Source organism: Pelodiscus sinensis, chromosome 13 (genome assembly GCF_049634645.1).
Source record: "Pelodiscus sinensis isolate JC-2024 chromosome 13, ASM4963464v1, whole genome shotgun sequence".
NCBI classification, from domain to species: Eukaryota; Metazoa; Chordata; order Testudines; family Trionychidae; genus Pelodiscus; species Pelodiscus sinensis.
The window spans coordinates 25908442-25933418 of record NC_134723.1 but is presented as its reverse complement, the minus strand read 5'-3'; the positions used below and the strand labels follow the sequence as shown (position 1 = coordinate 25933418).

The 24977-nt window shown below is 42.8% G+C and overlaps 1 protein-coding gene and 2 long non-coding RNA genes across 3 annotated transcripts in view; 1 reads left to right on the top strand and 2 right to left on the bottom strand.

Moving 5' to 3' along the window:
• Positions 1 to 24977, top strand: part of ZDHHC15 (zDHHC palmitoyltransferase 15) — a 226177-nt gene that overhangs the window by 71691 nt on the left and 129509 nt on the right. The window lies entirely within an intron of this gene.
• On the bottom strand, positions 2582 to 8258 carry LOC112543571 (uncharacterized). Its single transcript, XR_012906902.1, has 3 exons — positions 8144 to 8258; positions 5165 to 5284; positions 2582 to 2843 (listed from the first exon to the last, which is right to left on the bottom strand). It is a non-coding gene; the product is annotated as an uncharacterized LOC112543571 (long non-coding RNA).
• LOC142831233 (uncharacterized) overlaps positions 23303 to 24977 on the bottom strand; it is a 56662-nt gene continuing 54987 nt past the window's right edge. Inside the window, exon 3 of the long non-coding RNA XR_012906904.1 lies at positions 23303 to 23650. This is a non-coding gene — a long non-coding RNA (uncharacterized LOC142831233). The remainder of the gene's footprint in view (positions 23651 to 24977) is intronic.

Sequence of the window (24977 nt, the reverse complement as noted above, 5' to 3'; positions counted from 1 at the left end):
GGAGTGGTAGTAAGTAATAGAATATTGAGATAAAATTTGGCAACTGAGTTTAATGAGTTTAATGGCTCTGGGTAGGTGGGTGGATGCTAGAAGTTTTTAGGGTTCCTGGGTTAGTTGGATGTGTATGTTCAGAGATGGTGGAGGATGCTTGGGTAGGGTATTTTCTGACTGAATAGTGCTGAGATTTCTGGGGTTGGCAGAGTGCTAGGGTGTCCACAATAGGGAAATGATGGTTTCTGAATGCTGTCAGGGGGAGGGTAGGAGACCTTGGGCCTTGCATGGGGATTGGTAGCTGGGATCACTGTGGGACTTAGTGAAAGACCAAAAAATAATTCGAAGAACCTGAGACCAATAGTGAGCTCCTTTACTTTGTATCCCCACGATCTAGATGGTCTAGATGGTGTTTGGTCCTGCCATGAGTGCAGGAGACAGGACTTGATGACCTCTTGAGGTCCCTTCTGTTCCTACAATTCCATGACTTTATGCCACTGCCTTCTCTTGCTTCTACTGCTCCTGCTAGTCTTTTCCTTCTGGAATCTAGTAGAGGGAACAGTGAGAAGGGAGGGAGATTGCAGTGCAGGTGCCACAGTGGCCCCTCCTAAGAAGAACTCCGCCTTGTCTACAGCTCATCTGGCTGCCTGGAGGTGTGGCTGGGCTGTGGGAATGTGTGGACAGGGTTCCCAAAAGGCTTGAGTATCACACAAGATGCATGACATTATGCAGTCCTCTTTACCTGAGTGAATACAGTATTCAAAAAAGACAAAGGATCCATGTTTGCCAGTTTTTTCGTATCCCTTAGAGCAGGGGTGGGCAATAATTCTTAATGGGGGGGGCCACTCCATGATTTTGTCAAGTTGTCAAGGGCCGCATTCTACTGAGGGAGTGTGGGGTCTGGGAGAGAGAGAGGGTGTAGGAGGGGGTTGTCATCTAGGGCAGAGGCTTGGAGTGCAGAGTCCAGAAGGGAGTATGGGTGCAGGAGAGGATTCTGGCTTGGAGGATGGGCTCTAGGAGGGGGTTCAGGGTATGGGAGGGAGCTGTGTCCTGGGTGAAGGGGTACAGAGGGTTTGGGTGGTGACCTGGGGCAAGGGAATGAGATGCAAGGTCAGGGAAGGAGTTGTGACCTGGGAGAAAGGGATTCAAAGGATTTGGGTGGTGGCCTGGGGCAGGTAGTTGTGGGGGGGGGGGGGGGGGAAGAAGGTGGTACCAGAGGCAGGCTCTGGCTGGGAGGCGTTTACCTAGGTGGCTCCCAGCCAGCAGTTCTGTAGGAACCTGAAGGCTGCAGTTGCAAGCTGCTCCATGTGGCTCTTCTCCCAGTGGGGTGGCGGAGGAAGGGAGGCAGGAGGCTTTACTGGCTGCCCCTGCTGCCAGCAAAATTTGTCAGCTCCTATTGGCTGAAAATTGGCCAATGGGAACTGAAAGATTTTGCTGCGGGGCAGGACAGAACACAAAGCCTCTGTCCTCACTCCCAGCATAGAGCAGTCACATTTAAAGCTGCAGCAGCTGCGCTGTGCTTAAGGGTCCCAGCGAGGCAGCTGCGGTCCAGATCCAATGGCTTGCCGGCCAGATGCGGCCCGCTAGCCGCCTCTTGCCCACCCCTGCTTTAGAATGTATCTGGATGCCCTACCTTCACTTACGTAAAACAGAGAGGATCAGGGGAAAACTAAAGTTCACTCATACTGTAGCCTTTTTCCTACTAATAATATTTACCAAAGACCCCAGAATCAGTGATAGCACTTAATGGCTTCCTTTAAAAAAAAAACAAGAGCAAAGTGCTCATTCCTCTGCAGCATCCAGACTCTACTGGAGATATCAAAAGTGGGGGGCTCACAGCAGAGCTGTGGTTTCTGTGCTTTGACCTTTGGGGCACCCTGGATGTCTCTGAAGTATGGCCTGGCTGCATCTCCCCAAGGGTTTGCCATTGCCAGCCATTGTTTATTAGAGCACAGAGTACTCCCACCATGCTCCCTATGCAAGTGGGAGGGAATGGCACAGGGCCTGTTATGCTCACTTTTTCTGGTGTATTTCCTTACACTGGGAAAATCCGCAGCTGGTTGCTTGAGCTGGCTATAACTCCTAACCAGACTAGAACAAAAAGGCTGCCATGGGGCTAAAGACTGAGCCCAATTAGTGTAAATTGATATTTAAAAACTGGAGAAAGCAGTAGTGAAAGCAAAAGACTGGGTCCTGGAGTTTCTGGTCTCACTCAGTGTGACCCTGAATGGTTCACTAAGTCTTTACTTGTAAAAATTAGAATAATGAATTAGAATAATGAAACCTACTTTATCGAGTCAGGAAGATTTAATATTGGCACAGTGCTTTGAGATCTGTGGATTGAAGAATCCAGAGAAAAGAAGTATTGGTACAACTTCATAGGAAATATTCCCACTTACAGCTAAGCACACTAAAATGGGCAATCTTGGGATTCAGAAGAGTGCATCAACTGACTATTGCAATGGCGAAGGTGGAATTTTCCCCAAATAGTCATATTACAACTATACAACATTTTCATCACAATTCTTGCTTTAACAGAAATGATGAAATTTTACACTGAGATTTCTAATTTGATCAAAATTGTGGCTGGGTTTTTCACAAAGCAAGCAAAGAACACAAGACCAGAGACAAAAATAATTAAAAATACTTGTTAAAATGTTCAGTTCTTCTTCGAACAGTGTCCTGTGGGTGCTCCACTGTAGGTGTCGGGGTTGTCCTGGTGCTGCAGATTGGAGATTTTTTCAGCCGTAGTCTGCCGGACCGCACATGTGGTTGTGGATGCAGCTCAACAGAGGGCAAAGGTTCCCCAACAAAAATCCAACAGTGCAGACAAGGACAGCAAACATCTAGACCTGTTTGGCCAAAAGGTATACTCTTTGGCGACGCTCACCTTACGCATGGCCAACTATGCAGCATTATTGGCTAATCACAACCTTGACAATTATGTGAAACTGGTCCCACTTATGGAGTACTTACCTGACACTAAGCGCAATATTTTGAAGGCAGTTGTCCAGGAAGGCTACGCAGCCTCCAGAACAGCTCTGCATATAGGCTTGGACACAGCGGACACTGCAGAGTGCACCACAGCCACCTCGGTCGTCATGTGCAGAGCCTCATGGTTACAGCAAGCAACTGTCCCAAAGGGCCTCCTGTCTAAGGTTGAAGATCTACTATTTGACAGGCAGAGTCTCTTTTCTGACAAAACAGACCAAGTCCTCCACTCAGGCAAGGAGTCCAGAACCACACTTAGAACCCTGGGGATGTATACACCACCTTACCGACATAAGAGGTACACACCATACCAAAAACAAAGACCATTCTCCCACCAAATGCCCTCAAACAGACAGCATGACCAGCAATGTAACAAAAAGCACCAACGAAGAAGACGACCTCCACCAAAAGCGTCTGGCCAGCACAACACCAGACAGCAGGTTTGATGCGCTGGTCGAGGGACTGAGAACCATACCTCTAAACAATCTCACTCATGCCGCAGACACTTTATTCCATCATCATAAGGCCCTTTCAACAACGATGGGCTCATATCACCACCGACAGATGGGTTCTTCAAACCATCGAGCTAGGTTATACCATTCCCTTCACATCGATACCTCCTCCCTCCCCTCCCACCCTGTCCCTCTTCAGAGACCCATCTCACGAACCCCTGCTAAGGCAAGAAGTACTTCGTTTACTGACCATCCGGGCAATAGAGAAAGTCCCAGACAAATTCAAGGGCAAGGGTTTTTATTCCCAATACTTCTTAACCAAGAAAAAGTTGGGGGGTTGGAGGCCGATCTTAGACCTTCGAAGCTTAAATTGTTATCTTCGAAAGCAACATTTCCAAATGGTTACCCTAACCACAATCATCCCGGCACTACACAACGGAGACTGGTACACGTCCCTCGATCTCCAGGACACACATTTTCATGTGGTCATCCACCCGGCCTACAGAAGGTTTCTTCGTTTCTTCGTTTCCAATACAAGGTCCTGCCCTTTGGTCTCTTGTCGGCTCCCAAGGTTTTCTCCAAGACTCTGGCCGTGGTCACAGTCTACAGCTCATGGGACATATGGTATCCACGTATGTCATGGAACACGCGAGGTTACACTTCCGCTGCCTTCAATACTGCATAGCCACAATATATACTCCAAACACTCACGACGTCCACTGGAGGGTTACAATCCCTGTCTATGTCAAAAAATCGCTAACTTGGTGGTCTAGTCCCGACAATCTGATGTCAGGCATACCCTTTCATCTTCCCCAGCTGACAATACAGCTGACTACCGACGCATCACTCCTTGGGTGGGGTGCCCACTTGAAACACAAACAGGTACAGGGCCTATGGTCCCCTGAAGAATCATTGATGCACATCAATTTCCTGGAACTATGGCCAGTCCACAATGCCTGCCAGCACTTCCTCCCCGTTATCCAGGGCCAAGTCATACGAGTCCTCACTGACAACATGACCACTGTATATTATATAAACAGACAGGGGGGAGCTCAATCCCGATCCATTTGCACCAAAGCGATACATTTGTGGAATTGGTGCAATCATCATAAGATCTCCCTTCTTGCGGAGTATCTCCCTGGGCAGCAGAATTCCACAGCCAATGCACTGAGCAGACACTTCTCCATGAATCACGAGTAGGAACTACATCCAGAAGTACTCTCCACTATATTCCATCACTGTGGGTTTCCAGCAGTAGACCTATTCGCCACATGCCTCAATGCAAAATGTCCCCAATACTGCTTGAGGGCCAGGATTGGACGGAACTCCAGGGGAGATGCCTTCTTGTGCAGTTGGAGTCACCGTCTCCTATACGCCTTTCCCCCCACGCCCTTAATCCCCAGATTCCTGGAAAAGATAGCTATAAACAGAGCTACTGTCATTCTCATAGAGTATGTCTACACTACCACCCTAGTTCAAGCTAGGGTGGTTAATGTAGTCATTTGAAGTTGCAAATGAAGCCCGGGATTTAAATATCCCAGGCTTCATTTGCATCTTGCCGGGCACCGCCATTTTTAAATCCCCGTTAGTGCGGACTCCGTGCCCGCGGCTACATGCGGCACGGAGTAGGTAGTTCGAATTAGGCTTTCTAATTTGAACTACCGTTACTCCTCGTGGAACGAGGCATACTCATAGCTCCCTTTTGGCCATGACAAACATGGTTCCCTTACCTCTATCACATGTCGGTTCATTCTCCATACCCTCTGCCTAGGTGCCAAGACTTGCTCACACAGAACCGTGGACACTTGAGTCATCTGCAGATCGACCACCTTGTGCTGATAGCCTGGTACCTGATTGGTTCCAACAAACAGAAATGATATGTTCATAAGCTGTCAAACACATCCTAATACATAGTAGAAAATCTACCACTTACCTTCATAAATGGTTCTCATCATGGTGTTTGGAGACACACGTAGATCCTTACTTTGTGCCTATTCACCAGATTCTGGACTACCTCATAAGTGCTGCATAGTCCTGTCTTTTGTTTCAGCTAGACCGGTCTAACACGGCTGCATCTCTATCACTATCATACGTCTTAAAGACTCCAGCCTTACCTGCGCTTCTCTTAAGGTACATATAGCTGTTATCACTGCTTTCCGCCATGTAGTAGATGGCTACTTGGTCTGCCCACATCCCATGACAGAGAGAGGAAAAAAACAAAAAAAGAAGACGTGGGACCGCTAATGACTGAGGATGGAGTGGAGGTTAAGGATAATCTAGGCATGGCCCAATATCTAAACAAATACTTTGCTTCAGTCTTTAATGAGGCTAATGAAGAGCATAGGGATAAGGGTAACATAACAAATGGGAATAAGGATATGGAGGTAAATATTACCATATCTGAGGTAAAAGCCAAACTTGAACAGCTCAATGGGAGTAAATCGGGGGGCCCAGATAATCTTCATCCAAGAATGTTAAAGGAACTGGCACATGAATTTGCAAGTCCATTAGCAAAAATGTTTAATAAATCTCTAAACTCAGAGATTGTACCATTTGACTGGAGAATTGCTAATATAGTTCCTATTTTTAAGAAAGGGGAAAAAAGCGACCTGGGTAACTAGGCCTGTTAGTTTGACATCTGTAGTATGCAAGATCTTGGAAAAAATTTTGAAGGAGAAAGTAGTTAGAGACATTGAGGTTAATGGCAATTGGGACAAATTACAACATGGTTTTACAAAAGGTAGATCGTGCCAAACCAACCTGATCTCTTTTTTTGAGAAAGTAACAGATTTTTTAGATAAAGGAAATGCAGTGGATCTAATCTACCTAGATTTTAGTAAGGCATTTGATACAGTACCACATAGGGAATTATTGGTTAAATTGGAAAAGATGGGGATCAATATGAAAATTGAGAGGTGGATAAGCAACTGGTTAAAGGGGAGACTACAGCGGGTCATACTGAAAGGTGAACTGTCAGGTTGGAGGAAGGTTACTAGCGGAGTTCCTCAGGGATCAGTTTTGGGGCCAATTTTATTTAATCATTTTCTTACTGACCTTGGCACCAAAAGTGGAAGTGTCCTGATAAAATTTGCGGATGACACAAAGTTGGGAGGTAATGCCAATTCAGAAAAGGATCAGGATATCATACAAGAAGATCTGGATGACCTTGTAAATTGGAGTGATAGCAATAGGATGAAATTTAATAGTGAGAAGTATAAGGTTATGCATTTAGGGATTAATAACAAGAATTTCAAACGGAAACAAGTACAGAGAAGGGACAATAGGATGATCCGAGACTCAAGGAGCTTGGTTTGTTTACCTTAACCAAAAGAAAGCTGAGAGGAGACATGATTGCACTCTTTAAATATATTAAAGGGATAAATACCAGGGAGGGAGAGGAATTATTTAAGCTTAATACCAATGTGGACACAAGAACAAATGGATATAAGCTGGCTAGTAGGAAGTTTAGACTTGAAATTAGACGAAGGTTTCTAACTATTAGAGGAGTGAAGTTCTGGAACAGCCTTCCAAGGGAAGTAGTGGGGGCAAAAGACATATCTGGCATCTTGATGAGATAACATGATCTTCGTAACTAATTGACCTTTCATTATCAGTGGTAAATAGGCCAATGGAGGGATGAGAGGAGTTACTATAGAGAATTTTTCCTGGGTGGCTGGCTGGTGAGTCTTGCCCACATGCTTAGGGTTCAGCTGATCACCATATTTGGGGTCGAGAAGGAATTTTCCTCCAGGGTAGATTGGCAGAGGCCCTGGAGGTTTTTCACCTTCCTCTGTAGCATGGGGTACAGATCACAGCTGGAGGATTCTCTGCATCTTGGGGTCTTTAAACTATTTGAAGGTTTCAATATCTGAGATATAGGTGAGAGGATTATTCCAGGAGTGGGTGGGTGAGATTCTGAGGCCTGCATTGTGCAGGGATGGCTGACCTCTTTTCACACCATAGACAATCGGCAGACCCCTGGGACATGGAGCTAGTCCTCAATGCATGTTTGCAACTATTGAGCAGTCCAGCAGCCACCCCCTGCTCCTGCTCCTGCTCCTACTCCCACCCCAGACTCATAGACTCAGAACACTCCCTCCCTTGCTCCTGCCCCAGCTCCTGCTCCTCTGGCTTCTCCCCTCAGTCCCCTCCCCATGGCCACAGAGGGCCTCGCACATGAGACAGTGGGACCACTTGAGGCAGGCACCAGTCCCAGCACCATCCCTGAGCCTCCCCTGTTCTTCCCTTTCCATACTCCACCTCACTCCTCCCAGGTTCTTTTCCCAGTCTCTCCCCAGTTTTCTTTACCCCAATTAAAAAAATAGAGTTCATTGGTTCAAAACAAAAGTCTTGTTTATTTTATCAACAGAGGAAGGGGAGGGGGAGAGAAGAGGAATGGGGAAAGGGCAGGCAGTGGAAGAGAGGGGTGTGGGAGGAAAGGAACAGAGGGGCAATGCACAGGCCCCTTGTGAGGAAACTTAGGGGAGAGTCTCATGGGTGTCCTTGGCTGAAACAGTCCTTTATGGCCTCCCAGATGCACTCACCCCCCTCATGGGCCTGCCAGATGGCAGTCGTGTGCAGCTGCTGAAAGGCCTTGGTGAATTGCTTGGGCTCTACCCCCCACCCTGGCAGAAATGTCTCCCCCTTGGTCTCACAAATATTATGGAGGACACAGCAGGCCACCATCACTTGAGGGATGTTCCACTCACCAAGGTCCAGCCAGGTGAGGAGGAAGTAGAATCTCCCTTTGAGATGCTCAAAGGTGCCCTCCACCACAATGGGGACCCTGCTGAGCCTGGAATTCCTTTGTGGGGTCCAGGTGCCCAGTGTAGGGCTTCATAAGCTAGGGGAGGACAGGGTAGGCTGTGTTCCCCGCAGTGCACATTGGCAAGTCCACGGCCCAGAGAGAGTTGTGAGTGCCATCAATGGCCCCTCCAGCAGTTGGGGAAGTCCATTGTGACAAAGCCAGTGACGATGGGGTCTACATCACCCAGGAGGATGAGCTAGCACAGCAACATGGTGTTGATGGTCCTCACCACCTAAAGGAGACAAATAGGGAATCACAGGGTTGCCAGTACCCACAGAAGGTCCTCGAGCCCAACCCCCTTCTCCCACACAGCAGGAGCAACCCCCAACTCACCCCATGTCCCTTTGTGAAGCTTTGTGAAGGCAGGACTGCCATGTCCAGTGTGGCGAGCTTCCACCGTGCAATGGCGACCCACTTCTGGAGGGGGATGGTGGGTCTCATCTGGGTGTCCCATCACCTGAGGGCAGGGGCGAGCTACTCACAGAGCTCCAGGAAGGTGTCCTTCCACATGCGGAACTTCTGGAGCCACTGCTAGTTGTCCCACTGCTCCATGATGATCCGGTCCCACCGGTCGGAACTGGTGTCCAGTAGTCAGAAGCGGTGGTACACAGTATACAGGGGAGGGTGGGAGTGGCTGTGCTGCATGAGCAGCACATGGAGAGAGCTGAGGAGGTGCCTCGCAGGGAGCAGCAAGTCCAGATTCTGCAGTGCCACAAGGGCAGCCTGCAAAAACTGCACCAGGAGGTTCAGCATGAGGTCCAGGAGCTGGAGACTGCTTGGCAGCAGATTCGGCTCCATGGCAGGAGTCCTGTAGTGTTCACAAGGGCAACCAGAGCAGGCAGTGAAAAGCCTTTGCTGACCTTCAAGGAGATAGACAAAAGAGAGGAGCCTGAGACACGGCTGTACAGGAGGTCCCTTTAAGCATGAGCCACAGATAGCCTCAGGAAGCAGCTCCAGGAAGTGACTGTTATCTTTATGCCCTGCCCAAAGTGCTTTCAGGGGGTCTTAAATGCAATTGAGGCTCCAATCAGTGTGGGCACTCTATTACAAAATAGCTCAATGCTATTTCAATTGGCTTCTGCAGTATAGGTGCTCTATTTCAAAATGAGCTATTTCTGAGTTTTTATTCCAAAATAATGCTGCTGTGTAGATGTATCATAAAGGAGCTGGGCCACTGGGCTAATTTCAGTGGTGTAAGATACCTGGGGGTTAAAATTACATATCAGGTGTATTTTTTCCAGATAACAGGTGTTAGTGACAAAGTAAGGTAACTTGCTGCAATTGGGAATTCAGTAGATATGCAAAATAAGTAACTGACACCAATTCAACATAAACAGGAATAACTCCTGTTGATTTCAAGGCTGAATGTTGTGGCTGCCATGGATATGAATAAAATGACTTCAAGGAGGAATGTCTGGGAATATTGAGGATACAAATTAAAGTAGTGCTGGAGGGTACAAGGGCTGCTTTATTTTACACCCTTTTGTTCATTGCTGTCCCTGCAACAGTCCATTTCCATCTCTTCCAAATATAATTTAATTTGTTTAAGACTAACATTGAATACCAAAATTATGGATGTGAATGGGTAACTGGTTAACTGGTTACCTGGTAAGTATCACCCTTACCAGGTGATGCTTACTTGTTAAGGTTATCCCATGCCTGGGATCAGCCAGGCCCCCGCCAAGGGCTTCGGGCTTCCAGCCCACGTGGGGGCCGGCAGCCCCAATGAGGAGGCCAGGAACCAGCAACAGCCCAATGCAGGAGCTGGGAACTGGCACAGCAGCAGCCGCAATGTTTAACCGGTTAACAGATTAATCGGCATTTTACATCCCTAATCAAAATAGATGTATCTTTAACTGTTTACCTCTTCTAGTTGGTACTCAGATATTGCAGTCATGGGCATGGTATAGTCACAGACTCTGCCTAGTTCAGTCTCTTGCACTGAACAAGGACCAAGTATACCTAGAACATCTGTAATAAGTGCTTGTCTAATCTGTTCTGAGAACCTGCAGCATTCTTGAGAAGTCTATTCCAGTGCTTAATTGTCCTTAATAGGTAAGTTAGAAACTATCCTTAGAAAGTTTTACTCATATCTAACTTGAATCGCCCTTGCTGTAGATTAAGCCTATTACTTTTTGCCTGCCTTCAGTGTATGTGGAGATCACTGACCTCATTATAACAGCCTTTAACATATTTGGAGCTTATTAGCTTCCTGTTCTGGTTGTTGTTGTTGTTGTTGTTTGTTTTTAAATACTAAGCATGCCCAGTTTTTTAACCTTTCCTCATAAGTCAGATTTTTTTAAATCTTTTATCATATTTATTCTGCTACTCTGGACTCTGTCCATTTTGATAGCATTTTTCCTAAAGTGGTACCCTGAGTTGGACACAGTACCCCACCTTTAGGAAAGATGCTGTCAAACTGAAGGGAGTCCAGAGGAGAAGAAATAATATGATAAAGGGTTTAGAAAACTTGACTTATGAGGAAAGTTTTAAAAGAATTCCCAGATTCTGACAGAGGCTAGATACATCATCCCTGCCCATCTTGATTAATAGCCATTAATGGGCCTATCCTCCATGAATTTATCCACTTCTTTTTTGAACCTTGTTATAGTCTTGGCCTTCACAACAACATCTGGCAAGGAGTTCCACAGGCTGATTGTGCACTGTGTGAAGTATTGCCTTTTGTTTGTTTTAAACCTGCTACCTATTATTTTCATTTGGTTACCCCTAGTTCTTGTCTTATAGGAACGAGTGGACACCTCTTTTTTATTCACTTTCTCCAAAACAGTCATGATTTTATAGACCTCTATCATATCCCCCCCTTAGTCCCAGTCTTATTAATCTCACCTCATATGGCAGGCATTCCATACCCCCTTCCATTTGTGATCCATTATAACCTCCAAATCTTTTTCAGCAGACTACTGCCTAGACTGTTATTTTGCATTTTATAGTTGTTCATTTGATTTTTCCTTCCTAAGTATAGTATTTGCACTTGTATTTATTTCATTTCATCTTGTTGGTTTCAGACCAATTCTCCAATTTGTCAAGGTCATTTTAAACATAGCCTCCAAGGTGCTATGTACTCCTCCTGGCTTGGTATCCTTGCAATTTTCATAAGCATATTCTCCAAGTTAAGGAAAATATTGAATAGGACCAGACCTAGGACAGATCCCTGCAGGATCCCCCTAGATAAGTCCTTCCACTCTGACAATGAACCATTGATAACTTTTTGAGTATAGTATTTCAACTAATTTTTCACCTGCCTTACACTCATTTCATCCATAGCTTCCTTATGAAAATGTGGTGTGGTGCTGTATCAAAAGCTTACTAAAATCAAGATATGCCATATCCACAGTAAGTCAGCAACCATGTCAAAGAAGGAAATTAAGCTGTCATGGCATGATTTTTTGATAAATCCAAATTAATTAAGTGTGTTATTAATAAACAGAGAACCCCCCTAAAATTTAGCATTCCTTATTTAAAGTAAATGTTCTATAAACAAATATAATATCTGCCTAGCAATAATGAAACACTTGTATTATACAACATGAAGCTTCTAGCCCTTTGTCGCCCCATGTTCCAGCATTTATTGTGCCACTTTATCACCTTTTTTTAAAGAGTGAGCTACCATCATTCCAGCCAGAGAGTGTAGCCATGATTTTCTTTCCACTTTAAGAGAAAGAAAACATCAGAATGCAACAGGAACACTTTTCAGTAATAGTGCGCTATGGCTCTTTTGTATTTTTATGTCTAACTTTGTAAGTAGTTTTTAGGTGAGGTGAAACTTGGTGTTATGCAAAACAAATCAGACTCCTGAAAGGAGTCAGTAACCTGGAAAAGTTTGAGAGCCACTCTAGTATAAAGTATAGGCACTAAGCCATATTCAGAGATAACTGTAGAAAGACAAGGCTGTAGAAGATAAAACAGCCAAAAAGAAAGTGTTAAAGAAAGATGGGCCTTGCTAAAACAACACTCAATGCATGTGAATTACACACATTTGCCTTTACTTAGGCCAGGTCTACACTAGGGGGCAATGTCGAACTAAGGTATGCAACTTCAGCTATATGAATAGTAATAGCTGGAGTTGAGGAACCTGAGATCGAGTTGGCATGGCGTTCCCAACGCCACAAAAGATCGATGCGAGACTCTTCTGTCTACTTCCCTTATGCTTCTCAATCCAGGGGAGTTTCTGAGTTGACAAGAGTGTGATCAGCAGTCAATTTATCAGGTCTTTACTAGACCCGCTAAATTGACTCCCAGGGGATCGATCCCCAAAGCACCAATCTCCCAGTAAGTGTAGACAAGGCCTTTCTCCACTCAGCCAATATGTAGTTCACAATGCCATTTATATCACCTCTGAATTTGCCTCATAGCACCCAGTCCTGTAGTTGTTGAAGGCATTTGGCAAAAGCCCATCAACTTCAATGGGAGTGGAAGCAGTCCCTTAATGTTTGTTGTTTTTTCACTCCATGCAGGTCTGCAAGTAGGTATATGCTTAATATTCTGCTTTAAAAAATTCACGTACATATTTTTCTCCTAAAATATTTTCACATATTTCCCCTCAACTTATTCTTACTTTTGCAATTTGGTTCTGAGCTTAATGTGAACAGAATGCTTTCACCTAAAAATAGTTTACCCACATTTTTTATCCATTAGGCTGTGATGCTGTTCTGCTTCTCCCACCTCATCATACTATTCTTCTCCTGAGGACGGCAATAATGCCAAGCTGTAAAGATCCTGTCCAATGCTTGTATCTGGCCTCGTAGAAAAGTCCACATGGAGTTTTGCTGGCAGTGTAAAAACAGACTCTGGGTCTGTGATGTGGTTAAACCTATTGACAGGTTTCTGAGCTGCTTTGTGACAATGTGTTCAGTTTATTCTGTTATGCTTGTTCAACATTTATGAACTGTCATCACCTCTGGAATATGGTCACATATGATTCCCTAAAGACACACCCAAGAGCTCTCCTCCCATAATAAATGCTAATAATTTATAAATTTATACCAACGTTTCCTAGGCTAACCTCAGAACCGTCTTTTCATAGACATCTGTGGACAAAATACAGGCGGCTGCCGACTTGTGACATGATTGGTTCCCAGAAAAGTGTCACAAGTCAGGGGCATCGTAACTCGAACCCTCATTTACAATAGGCCATTGTAAATGCAGGCTAAGGACGTAAGTCGGGGGGGTTTCAGCTCCTTCCACACTTACAAAATGGTTGTAAGTGCGGGGGGTCATAACTCAGGCAGTCAGAAGTCAAGGGTTTCCTGTATTCAGAATCTCCTTCATTCTGAGAAATTTTGGAGGGAACATTAGTCTGAGTAAGTTTTGTGCCCTTTTACGTCAGTCCTAGTCTCACTGAAGTCACTTTTCTCATTCACTTAAATGGGCTAAAGATTGAGCCATTTGTGAATAAGGTCCATAGTTTGTTGTAATGACCATGTTCTTGAAGGTCTCAGCAATTACTTCCATTGATCGCAATAGAAGTCTTAATTCCTGAACTGCCTAACCTGTAAAATGTCTTAATTGTGCTGTCTTCAATTTATTTGAATTTGAGGCCTCTGTAAATGACAACAATAAATTATATAATGGTTTCAGAACTTGAGACATGAAAGCTTAGGTAGCCTGAAGTGTAATTATCAGATGAAAGCAGTCTAAACACATTTGGCTCCTGCCAAAACTTTTAACATTTCATTGACTAAGCGGCAGCATCAAAGATTTTTAAGAATTCTGAACACAAATTAACTCTTAAAGGACAGGAGAGGCAAAGGATAACATCAGTGAAAGGCAAAGGAATGTACTGAATGCTCACATGGTGTGGGAAATATTTCACAAGCCATTGCAGGGTCTGAGCTGTGTTTTTTCTTCATGTGGCTCCAATCTGTAGAATTAAGTAATTGTATCTGTGGTATTGCTAAACATGCTAATGCAGTTGGTTGGCTTTGTTATGACTTACCCTTCTTTGTCACAGCATTGCAAAGAGCCTCACCCTAATTTAAACCAGATGGACAGGGATCGTGTCATACTTGGAAAGAAACCAATCAAACAAGACATACGAGGGTGGGCAGCCCTCACTTGTTTTAACAAACTCTAAGAAAACATTTCTAAGGGGATATTCCAGAAAAACATGCTTACCAAGAGGCCTCAGAACAGCTGTTTCAGCTCATGAATTATGTTGCTTCTCAGTTATTGTTATAGAACCCATATAGTTATAACTAACTCAAAGTTTTGGATTACTATGACCTTCAAAAGCTTTTGCTGCAGGTCTTCTCTTTTTTGGGAGGAGACACAGGGTTAGACACTGAGCACCAGCATTGTGGCCTTCCCATACCTTTTTCACATTATCCAGTTTCAGGTATCATTATCAATTGTGCCTCTGGATATGATCTTGTACTTGAGTGGCTCAGTAAAAATGTTCAGTAATTCTCAATGTGTTCCTCCACATCAAGCATCTACAGTAGGTTAAACATGAAGATAAAAATGGGGGATGAGCCAGTACTAAAAATCTGTTTTCATTACGAGGGGTGAAACAATTGAATTAAAATTGATACAAACACTATAGATTTTGTTTGTGACATCATATTGTCATTTGTCTGGCATAGCAATTTGTTTACTTTCTGAGCAATTTGCCTTCATTATCACACAACTTTTTAAAAGAAATTAATGTAGTTACAAGATTTTAGATGTTCATTAGTGTTCCTTGACTCAACAGTTGTCTAGAGAGAGGAAGTTAGCCTAACAAAAACAGTTACAAATTACATAAAGCATATATGATAAGGAGAAAGATATGGTAGTTAGATCATGATACTGGCAGTTAAGAAATTTAAGTTCTATTGTTACTCTGCTTGTTTGGCTTGTTCAAGGCATTTATCCTCCTTGTATTTCATTTTTCTAATCTGTAAAAGAGGGTTAATATTTATAGATTGCAAAAAGCTATTTATTCTAGGGATTAATATTTATAAAGTTCTTTGAGATCCTCTGTTGAAAGGGACTATAAATCCTGTCTTCATTATCCTAAGAGCCCTAAACCCTGCTTCAAATATATTTGATTTCTTTTGTTGTGATTCCGGCTTACATCACTTCCTGAGACCAAGCTGAAGTGATCCTTTGAATATTTTGGAGGTTTATTATCTACACATTTAGAAAATTACTTCTATCTCTAAGGTGACCAAACAAATTCATTACTGCAGCTAATATAAATCCTTTGTGGAAATCTACAGAGGAATAGATGGTTTTAAAGCAGTGTTTCCACCTCACATTCTGAAAATATGTTGGACCTGACACTGAATCTAGTTAGATCAAAATGCAAAGAGTTAAATTTTTGAAAAGGACATAGTAGAAAAAGAATGTATGTGTAATAGCCAGTTGGCTGCTGCTTGCTCTTTTGTTACCAGTCATATAGAGATGTTTAGGATAATTCTATGGCATCCACATCTAATACCTGCTCAGTCAAACAAGCTAAAAAAAATCATAAGAAATAAGAAGCAGTGGAAGTAACTAAATATTGATTATTATTTAAAACAAAATATCTTCATCTTGTGCTTTTCATTCCAGAACATCACACAGTTCTTTGAAAATTTTATAAACATATATGCAAGATTCATTTTCCCTACTATCGAAGAGCAGCCACCTCTAAAATTCAATGAGCCTTTTAATAATGCTCAACAATAGTACTGAAATGTTTAGTACAACAAATTAAAATGAAATCTAGGCAGACAAAGCTACAGGAGGAAGTTGGGAAGGCAGAATGGGAGAGTGTATACTAGAAATGGCCTAATATGCCTGTGAAAATTGCTTTAGGATCATTCAGTCAGACGATGGAACTCAAGTACCAGAGGGTATGTCTACACTACAGGATAAGGCCGAATCAAGATATGCAACTTCAGCTACATTAATTGTGTAGCTGAAGTGGAAGTACCTTAACTCGACTTTTGGTGCTGTCCACACTACAGAAAGTCAAAGGGAGCAAACTCTCCCTTCGACTTCCCTTACTCCTCATGAAAGCAGGACTACTGGCATCGACCGGAGTGCCCCTCTCAGTTCGAATTAGCTGTTTTAATTAGATCACTAATTTGACTCCTGGAAGATCAACAACAACAGCTTCTATCTTCTCTGTAGTGTAGACATACCCAGAGTTCCCATAATTCCACACTCCAGTGTTGCTTCAGCACAAAGGTCCCAATTCATAAAAACATACCATGCTTATGTGCTTCCTGAATAACGAGGACTTCAGTATGTGTTTGTGTGGTCAGTGAGGAGGGAGAAACAGTAACAGGAAACTTGGAAATGGCAGAGATGCTTAATGACTTCTTTGTTTCAGTCTTCACCGAGAAGTCTAAAAGAATGCCTAACACAGTGAATGCTAGTGGGAAGGTTTAGAAGATAAAATAAAAAAAGAACAAGTTAAAAATCACCTAGAAAAGTTAGATGCCTGTAAGTCACCAGGGCCTGATGAAATGCATCCTAGAATACTCAAGGAGCTGATAGAGGAGGTATCCGAGCTTCTAGCTATCATCTTTGGAAAATCATGGGAGACAGGAGAGATTCCAGAAGACTGGAAAAGGGCAAATATAGTGCCCCTTTATAAAAAGGGAAATAAGAACAACCCAGGAAACTATAGACCAGTTAGTTTAACTTCTGTGCCAGGGAAGATAATGGAGCAAGTAATTAAGGAAATCATCTGTAAACACTTGGAAAATGACAAGATGATAGGGAACAGCCAGCATGAATTTTTAAAGAACAAATCATGTCAAACCAATCTGATATCAAACCTTTCTTTGATAGGATAACGAGTCTAGTGGATAAGGGAGAAGTGGTGGATGTGGCATACCTAGACTTTAGTAAGGCATTTGATATGGTCTTCCATGATATTCTTATCAATAAACTAGGCAAATACAACTTAGGCAAATACAAGAGCAATCAGTTTCACACATACAGAATGGGAAGCGACTATCTAGAAAGGAGTACGGCAGAAAGGGATCTAGGGGTTATAGTGGACCACAAGCTGAATATGAGTCAGCAGTGTGATGCTGTTGCAAAAAAAGCAAACATGATTCTGGGATGCATTAACAGGTGTGTTGTGAGCAAGACACGAGAAGTCATTCTTCCGCTCTACTCTGCGCTGATTAGGCCTCAGTTGGAGTATTATGTCCAGTTCTGGGTACTACATTTCAAGAAAGATGTGGAGAAATTGGAGAGGGTCCAGGGAAGAGCAACAAGAATGATTAAAGGTCTAGAGAATATGAACATAAGAACCGCCGTACTGGGTCAGACTAAAGGTCCATCTAGCCCAGTAGCCTGTCTGCTGATAGTGGCCGGTACCAGGTGCCCCAGAGAGGCTGGACCGAAGAGCAAGTGATTTGTCTCCTGCCATCGTTCTCCAGTCTCTGACAAACAGAGGCCAGGGACACCATTTCTATCCCCTGGCTAATAGCCTTTTATGGACCTAACCTCCATGAAATCATCTAGCTTCTCTTTAAACTCTGTTATAGTCCTAGCCTTCACACCCTCCTCTGGCAAGGAGTTCCACAGGTTGACTACACACTGTGTGAAGAAGAACTTTCTTTTATTAGTTTTAAACCTGCTACCCATTAATTTCATTTGGTGTCCTCTAGTTCTTCTATAATGGTAACTAATAAATAACTTTTCTTTATTTGCCCTCTCCACACCACTCATGATTTTATATACCTCTATCATATCCCCCTCAGTCTCCTCTTTTCTAAACTGAACAGTCCCAGTCGCTTTAACCTCTCTTCATATGGGACCCGTTCCAAACCTCTAATCGTTTTAGTTGCCCTTTTCTGAACCCTTTCCAAGGCCAAAATATCTTTTTTGAGGTGAGGAGACCACATCTGTACACAGTATTCAAGATGTGGACGTACCATAGTTTTATACAGGGGCAGTAAGATATTCTGTGTTTTATTTTCTATCCCTTTCTTAATAATTCCTAGAATCCTATTTGCCTTTTTGACCACCGTTGCACACTGTGTGGAAGTTTTCAGAGAACTATCCACGATAACTCCAAGATCTCTTTCCTGATTTGTCATAGCCAAATAAGCCCCCATCATACTGTACATATAGTTGGGGTTATTTTTCCCGATGTGCATTACTTTACACTTATCCACATTAAATTTAATTTGCCATTTTGTTGCCCAGTCACTCAGTTTGGTGAGATCTTTTTGGAGTCCATCACAGTCTGCTTCTGTCTTGACTATCCTAAACAGTTTGGTATCATCCGCAAACTTTACCACCTCACTGCTTACTCCTTTCTCCAGATCATTTAAGAATAAGTTGAAAAGGATTGGTCCCAGGACTGACCCTTGGGGGACCCCACTAGTTACCCCTCTCCATTCTGAAAATTTACCATTTATTCCTACCCTTTGTTTCCTGTCTTTTAACCAGTTCTCAATCCAAGAAAGGACTTTCCCTCTTATCCCATGACAATGTAATTTACGCAAGAGCCTTTGGTGAGGGACTTTGTCAAAGGCTTTCTGAAAATCTAATTGACCTATGAAGGAAGGCTGAAAGAATTGGGTTTGTTTAGTTTAGATAAGAGAAGATTGAGGGGGGAGACATGATAGCAGTTTTCAGGTATCTAAAAGGGTGTCATAAGGAGGAGGGAGAAAACTTGTTCATCTTGGCCTCTGAGGATAGAACAAGAAGCAATGGGCTTAAACTGCAGCAAGGGAGATTTAGGTTGGACATGAGGAAAAAGTTCCTAACTGTCAGGGTAGTCAAACACTGGAATAAATTGCCCAGAGAGATTGTGGAATCCCCATCTCTGAAGATATTTAAGAATAGATTAGATAAATGTCTATCAGGGATGGTCTAGACAGTATTTGGTCCTGCCCTGAGGGCAGGGGACTGGACTTGATGACCTCTCGAGGTCCCTTCCAGTCCTAGTATTCTATGATTCTATGATAATTGATTTAGCTTTATCTATGACTGAGAGACAAGCAACACAAATAGTAATGGAGACAGAAATGGGCTGATAGAAAGAAATGTTAGTTGTAATTAAATATTGAAATTTTGGAGCAAACCTCTGAAGCAGGAAGGGAATGTTCTTGTTCCTAGGGCAAGTTGCCTTAGCTTCTTGTTAATTTGATCTGGAAGAAACAACGGTCATGCAAAACACTGAACAAACTCAACTTTTTTTGTCAAATAGATTGAAATAATTTTAAAGGATTCAATATGGGCAAACTTTAATTCCATTAGGTCCTGTTTACATTAAACAAAATAGCTGAGTAGCTCTGTGTTGCCACCAGGTTACATCTCTGACCATCTTTCAGGAAGCAACAGGGATCAGATCCTGAAACCAAAGCAGTCCCATCCCAAAACAGACCCTGATGCTGCTCACAGGCCGTGGATTTTAGAAATGGATAAGGAGGAGAACAGGCGCTCAGTCCTCTTACCAAAACATAAGAGAAGGAGCAACTTCAGCTCTGAGAACTATTGGCGAAGGTCTTATGAGTATACGGAGGACTATGTGGAGAAGGAGGAGGATGGAAGTCCAGCCCGGAAAGTTAAAATGAGGTGACATTGAGACATGAGCTTTCCGGAGTCTCAAAGCTGAAGAGATTGGCCTCCAATCGATGAAACCTCCCCTTTCTTCCCTCTCCATCCTCCCTCCACCTCCCAGCTATTTTTCATCTAGCTTCAGTTTTGTTTTTTCCTTTCAGGCTGAAGAATAATTGGGAAGAATCTGGCTATATATTGAATTCTTCTTTTTCAGGTAAAAGTTGCATTGATCCATCTCTTCTGCTCCAATTACTCACAGAGATGCCAGCCTTCTGTTTGTCCAGGGTTATTGCTCTAAAAAATTCTCATATGTAATTGCAACATTGACAGAACATGGTAATTGGCAGGTGGGATCAAACCTAAAACTTCTGAAACTTAGTCTCTGAGCTAACAGCTATTCAGCTTTTAGTCTGTATTAGCAGACTCATCAATCTCTATTGGCCTAGATGCCCCTAAGGGGGACAGAACACAACATCAAGCAAGCATGGTACACACGCATCCTAATAGGTTTGAAATTCTTCAGAGTCTCTTCGCCATGCAGAATTTTGGCTCTTTGTGTTTCCTTTTCAAGCAGACCTGAACGCTGTCCTGAATCAAATGTCTCACTACTGATTTTGTAACAAGTAATTACAGATAAATATGTACTTTTGAAATTATTATGAGCTCTTACATTTTAAATGGCTATTAATTTTAATATGCTGAATAGACCTTCATGTGGACTTTGTATAGACAGGATTTGTCCAAAAGGTAAAAAGCTATATATCCCATTGCTAGTCATCCCCCTCAGCCTTTCAATGCCCCCATCATACATTTAAGACTTTTTTATTCTGTACAGTACCTCTGTCTCACAAACATGCTTGTTTCTCTGAGTAGCTCCATTACTTGTCACTGTTAAGCTGCACTGAACCATTTTTGCCTTAATTAATTATTTTAGCTTTTTAAAGATCTGTTTTCCTCTCTGTGTACATGTAATCTGACTACATTCATTCTCATCCTGTCTATACAAATCCTGTCTATACAAAGTCCACATGAAGGTCTATATAGCATGTTAAAACTGCTTCCACTTCTGACCAGCACTATTCTTTGACTTAGATTTCTGGAGCAAATTTCCACTTCATAACTGCTGCACTTTCTACTCTGATATTAACCTTGAAAGTGAAGCTCTATCAAAAATATTTTATGGGCACAATTTTATCATTATGAAATTTTCAGATGGACACTGGAAAAAGCTAGGACGCTTCACATCATAGCGCCTTGCATCAGTGCAGCTCAAACACTTTAAAAATTAATTTATGTTATTAAAAATTGCTGTGAGATAGGTGGCGGTATCACCACAGTACTTCAAGTTGGAAAGCAACATGTATGCTGATTTACAAATTCTTTAAAGCTTAAGAAAAGTCAATCACACATTTAACAGCTGGAAAATCCAATGAAAAATATTCCCGTGGATAGAGCTAAATCAGACACGCTAGATCTAACTCTGAAAGTGTTTATACTAGTTTAAACCAGGAGTAATTCAATTGACGTTAGTGGATTTACATCAGTGTAAGAAATCTCAGAATGAGGCCCATTGTACTCTAAAAATGTCATGAATGCAAAACATGGTGATATAGTGCTTCTTTGCTTGTTCTGCCAAATTTTAATAGCATTTCTTGGCAATTTGGTGAAACTGGAGGAGGAGACTGAAGTCCCAAAGGGACATGGTAATGGTTTTAAGTATTGTTTATATCTGAGATACTGGATTTCACAAAGAAATATTTTCAATTATAATTTGCTTCCCTGTTCAGACCTAATTATCATTCAGTCCACATGCTGGGAAAGGGAAGAAAATAGCTTAGTTCTTCCATGAGGTATTAAGCAGATTCATTAAATGATAGCTCAATTAGAATATCAATGCAGATATAACATACAGAAAGCTATTGGTCTTGTTTACTGGTGTTTATTACTCAGTTTATACTTATTTGTGACTAAGGGTTCTATTTAATATTCCTTATTCGAGCAAAATGGCTACTGGGAAAGAGCCTGAGTCCTGTATGCAGTGTGCAGTCAATCCTTACCTAGGCAAACTCCAAATGGTGTCATCGTTTCCTAAATAAAGAAAATAGGATTGTACTCTAAGTAGCATCCACTAATATACTCTTTGATACCTGGATGTGGCTTCAGTGATTCCACGTGGGAATGGCAGAACTGCTCAGTTCAAGTCCTCAAATGGCAAGTTTCTGTTCATGATTGTGTATGTATGTTTCTTAGGGTATGTCTACACTACCACCCTAGTTCGAACTAGGGTGGTAATGTAGGCAACTGGAGTTGCAAATGAAGCCCGGGATTTGAATTTCCCGGGCTTCATTTGCATAAAGTCGGGTGCCGCCATTTTTAAATGTCCGCTAGTGCGGACTCCGTGCCGCGCGGCTACACGCGGCACGGACTAGGTAGTTCGGACTAGGCTTCCTAGTCCGAACTACCATTACTCCTCGTGAAAGCCTAGTCCGAACTACCTAGCGGACATTTAAAAATGGCAGCGCCCGGCTTTATGCAAATGAAGCCCGGGAAATTCAAATCCCAAGCTTCATTTGCAACTCCAGTTGCCTACATTACCACCCTAGTTCGAACTAGGGTGGTAGTGTAGACATACCCTTATTGACTTACATTTCTGCACACCTAAGGGCAAGAATTTGGCCCAAAGTTACCACAGCTAAATTATTGATGAGAAGTGCTGATATCCTCAAGCAGATCATTTTATTGGCGCTAAAGGAGAGCTATAGTCTCAGCTTTCTTTATTTGGAGATGGAGAAAAAGAGGGACATCCAGCTCTCCAATTCTTTGTTGTTTTAGCTAATAATAGTAATAGATTTCCAGGTTCTGTAATTGTCATTGCTCCTGCTTCCATATTGCAGAGCTGAAATGACAGTCGTATTTTGCGTGCATGCAATCTTGAGAAGTGACCTGCTAACCACGTTTGGCCGTGGAGCTATCTCTCTGATTCGTGGGTTTTGCAAAATATTGTATGTTTACCCATTTCAAGAGACCTAAGCAAATCTCCGAATCTGGAGCCCACTGTACTCTGGCGAAGTTCAGATCAAGACAGCACAGCTAATACCTCACTTTATAGTGGACCATACTGAAATCGTGGATGCAACTACTCATTTGGTTCTGGAACCAAGCTTTGTGACTTGAGCCCAGCTCATTCTATGTACAACATTCCTCTGCATGGTACCATATGTAACTAATGTGTGCATAGAATTCTCTACGAAGCAGAAATATTCACATTTAGCTCAACATTATCATAGACTGAACCTCTATCTAGCACTGCCTTAGCCCTTCCCCAAGCTCTACTGTTATTCTTCTGCCCTTTCTCCATAGTTGCTATGTCCTCTGCTGCCTCTCTGTGTAGAACTTCCTCAGCTCTTCAGGCAGAATCTCAGGCTTTAGCTTTGGAATTTGCTTTTCAAAGAGGGAGTATTTTAGGTAAAGTTGATAGAAATGGAAGGGATGTTCAAAGATATTGATAACTTGCATCACTTTCTGAAGTGCTTGTGTGCCTCATTAATTATTGCCTAATTATGAATCCCAAGTGTTATATTTTCTCCTCAGCGGTGAAAAGTGTTATCTGGACTGCAAAAACAAAAATAAAAACAAAAAACCCCCACAAACCCACAGATTTTCCATCACAGCTGTGTTCTGAATAAATAGGAACACCAAAAATTTAAAGGAATTACTCATCTGCTCTTCAGGATGTTTGCCTTTTGTTTATCCGGAGCTGAACTTATACAGCTTTTCAGAAGGTGTTGAAATGTTCTTGTTTAGTAACATTGGTTGGATATAACTGGAAAGACTGGTATGACTTGTTCCATTTCAGGATGTCACTATGTTCCATCACGAGAGAAATATATGTCTGAAAAGGAATACAATGAAACCTAGTTTGAACAACCACCCAAAGGTACAGCAAAACTCAGTGTCATAGCCAGGATGACCTTTATCTAAAAATAAACACCATTGCACTGTAAAGTGTGAAGTCTATTTTAGGTGTTTAAGTTAGGCAATGGGTCTCCTATTTTGACTCCAAGCAGGTCATTTCAAAATGAAGAGATCCTCTCAATACCTAGTCCCCTGCTGCTTGACTGTCAAATATCCTGTAAGTCTTTTATGGTGCACTTATGGATCATAGACCACAATTTTAGGACTAACCATTAAGAGAAAGAGCCACCTATGTGCCATATTTCAAGAGCTACCACAATTGAAATAAGACTGGGGGAATAACCTCAGCAAACTGCAGATCTTGTGCCCACCTGATCTTATTAGTGTACTCAACTGAGCAAAAATAGAATACAATTTGGGAAATCATTGAAGTGGGACACCTGATTGTCTGCTGCCCTGGAAATTTAAATGTAGAGAATGATTTGGAGCAAGTGCCATCATTTCCTTGTGTGTCAATGCAACTGAAATATCTGCTGGGTAATAAATATAACTAAAAATTCATTCTACTCCTCCCTCCCCTCCCCACACACAGGCACAGTTTAATTGAAAAGGAGGGCAGTAAAAGGCATCCAAAAGAACTAAATTATTTCTGCTAATAACAAAATTGACTAAATGAAGTTATTTTCAAAATGTGCATAGCATGTAAAACCTCATCTGATTGTTTAGCTCCTTAGTTAATATTTACAGCTGAATACCCCTGGAATAACAAAGATTCTTCAAACGCTGACAGAATCTTCAGTTTAAAATGGAGGAGTTGCTCAGCTAGAATTAAAAATGCCAACATTAATAATCATCACAGCTACTCTGCCACTGGGGCACAGAGATAGCAATGTGATATTTCCTCCAGGATATACTACAGGTTGAACCTCCCTAAACTGGAACTGGATGGTCCAGCAACATCTGTGGTCCAGCAGCTGGGAGTCAGGCAGTAAAAGGGCTGGCAGCTGGGGGGTCCTGCTGGGCTGAGAGTCTGGCAGAACTAGTAGCCGCCTGGCAGGTGAGCCAGGACCATGCAGCAGTCCAGCAGGGGAGCTGGAGCGGACCGCAACAGCATGGCAGGTGAGTCCAGGCTGTAGCAGCCTGGCAGGGGTGCTGGGGCTGTGGCAGCCCACTGAGCCAGGGCCAACGGCAGACATCTCAGCTGGGGCAGTCAGCATGGTGACCAGGTGGGGCCAGAAGCGGAGTCCGTGGCAGGCTGGGGAGACGGTAGCAGGGATCTTTCTCTGGTCTAGCAAATGTCCTCA